Below are 2,672 nucleotides of genomic sequence, written 5' to 3'. Positions count from 1 at the left end.
AACATTTCAAAAATATGATCCCAAGATCAGAGACGGTAGTCTTTCCTAATGATTATTGATTTGATGCTAATGAAAAACTTTTTATTTCAATTATATAATTTTTATCTTCTAATACATTACTAATAATAATAAATAATTTTATTTGTGTGCTTAGTAGTTTTAGAATGACATTTATGTAATTTAAATTTTACTTTAAATAAGCAAAATTTCTGAACTAACAGGTGAATTAACCCAAATGTATATTATCTAAAAGTGTTCTCTTTCTCATGGAAAAAGAGGAATGATATCTAAATCCATTAATAATATTTTTCTATTGACTTCTTAGTAAATTCATTGATATTTTTTATGATCGCGCGAAGCGCGGGTACTTTACTAGTTAATTCCATAATATGGAGTCTTGTTAAGTCAAGAGTGGGTTGCTTTAGTTGTAAGCACCCTCCACTTCCAACCAAGAGGTTGTGAGTTCGAGTCACCTCAAGAGCAAGGTGGGTAGTTATACTGGGTTGTTGTTGTTGTTGTTGTTGTTGGAGTCTTGTTAATTAAATTATGTGGTTCCTATTGTGTCTAAATAATAGAAAATAAAAGAAACCTTTACTTTGTGGAAAAAGAAAACCCAATAGGTTTTGGAAAATGGTTTTACCCTAAAAATATGTTGCTATATCAAGCTCATCATCAATAGAGGAATCAAAACCTATTATATCATCCATATCTTCCCATAGAACTTCTACTCTAGACTTAGAAGTAGAAGGAGCAGTTTCACCACCTGTTGTTTCCATAGATTTATATTTATCAAACATTGACACTTGGTTGGGGTGATTCTTGAGAGCTTGAAGGGGAGATTTTCATCAAGCAACACAAGGTAAGTGATTCCCACCTATTACAAGTTAAATACATGGTTTCCTCTCCTTCATGAATCAAGTGCCTGCTCACAATAAAAGAGACTCATTTCACAATTAGTAAAATTCACACACACTGAGGAACTTTAAAAGGAACATAAACGTTTTCTAGAGGTCGTGGTCTTGCTACTCTGGAACTGGAGATCGAGATTGATCTACTTTGTTCACGCTTCAAGAAGCAACTCGTATAATCTCCATATGTGTTAATTGTTTAATTTACACGTGAATATGACTTTGGAATTGCTTCCGCTGTGATATATAATCCATCAATAGTGACGTGCCAACTCCACTCTTTGCAACGGAGATTCAAAATTAAGTGCTATGGGTTGAAAGAGTGAATTCTAAGATGTATATCTATTATCTAACTCTTCTATATGCTTTTTGTGTGTGTGTGTGTGTGTGTTAGCGAAACAATGAACTCATGGTTGGATTCATCACTGCTCCTTTTCACTATTGTTCTGTGTTCTCAAATCTTTTGCAGCTTCTCTTTTGTTTTACTCCTCTAATCTTTACAAGTCAATTGTGTAACAGACCGATTAATTGGGAAACGACTCCTTCACTTCTTAAGGTTGTTCACTTCTTCGCTATATAAATGTGGTGTCCATTTTTCTTCTTCTAATGGTTAAAAGTTTTCAAACATCTTGAAGATGATTAGACTTGATCATGAATCATCAACACTTTCACTAAGCAAAGGCGTCCATCATTCGCACAAAAAAATCTATATCTTGGTGTCCAATATGAACTCGCATAAAACGTTTCTCCTTGTACTTAAAGGGCAGGTTTTCCATATTTGGATCCTTACTTTCTTTAACTATTGTGTAAATCTCAGTACTTTTATCTTCAAATGTGAATGTCAATACCTCTTTCTTATTATCCGTAAAATAAAAACACACATCAAGAAAAGTAGCACCTTTAACAACACCAAAAGCCCTCTGTTTGAGTTTGAGTCATATGCATACTTCATCCACGAACTAACGTTATGTTCTACAGTGATTCTTTTTGGAATGACACATTTTGTGGGTTTTTTTTTGGAATGGACTAAAAACGAAATGTTGCCACATACATTGAAATATATAGAGGGAGTATAAGGGTCTTTTTATCTTTAGGTTCCCTTTCTTGCCCACTGTTTTCTTTTCTTCTAAGTTGCCCAATAGTAAGGGACGAAGAGTTTGAAAACAAATTAGGTTACTCATGAATGTTGAACGTTATACCTTAGGATACAAATTATTAACTCCGTTAAAATCTTCTCCCTTTTTAATTATACACTTATCTGACCTCTTTAGTTCATTTACGGGAAAATGTAACAGTTATGCTTTTAAAAAAGAGGAGAAAATACAATCATGCTTGGTGAAGTTTAATGTCACGGTGAAATTTAATACGGAGACAACATTTAACGTATAGGGCGTTTGGTCTAGTGGTATGATTCTCGCTTTGGGTGCGAGAGGTCCCGAGTTCGATTCTCGGAACGCCCCAAATTTCTTTTTTTTCCAGCTTATCTGAATTTTGATGGAATGGAAATTATAGAAGTAAATTTTCCAACTAATTGATGGAATGTAAATTATAGAGATAAATAGAAACAACTAACTGATGCTTGAAATCTGAATTCTTACCTGATAGAAATAACATTGTTATCACTATTTCATTCTAACTTAAAATTAATCATTGACTTTCTCATTCGCATTCAAACTTAATATTTAAATTCATGTTATAATATTTTCAACAAATGGCCAGTCAATTATAACACATTCACAAGGTTATGAATATTTCTAAAAAACA

At 32.9% G+C, this 2,672-nt stretch overlaps 1 non-coding gene across 1 annotated transcript; it reads left to right on the top strand.

Annotated features, from left to right (window-relative positions):
* Positions 1-2,296: 2,296 nt before the first annotated feature.
* On the top strand, positions 2,297-2,368 carry TRNAP-UGG (transfer RNA proline (anticodon UGG)). Its single transcript has one exon. It is a non-coding gene; the product is annotated as a tRNA-Pro (tRNA).
* Positions 2,369-2,672: the final 304 nt, after the last annotated feature.

The sequence above is a fragment of the Nicotiana tabacum genome, chromosome 19 (assembly GCF_000715075.1).
Source record: "Nicotiana tabacum cultivar K326 chromosome 19, ASM71507v2, whole genome shotgun sequence".
NCBI classification, from domain to species: Eukaryota; Viridiplantae; Streptophyta; class Magnoliopsida; order Solanales; family Solanaceae; genus Nicotiana; species Nicotiana tabacum.
This window is presented reverse-complemented; position numbering and strand designations above follow the sequence as displayed.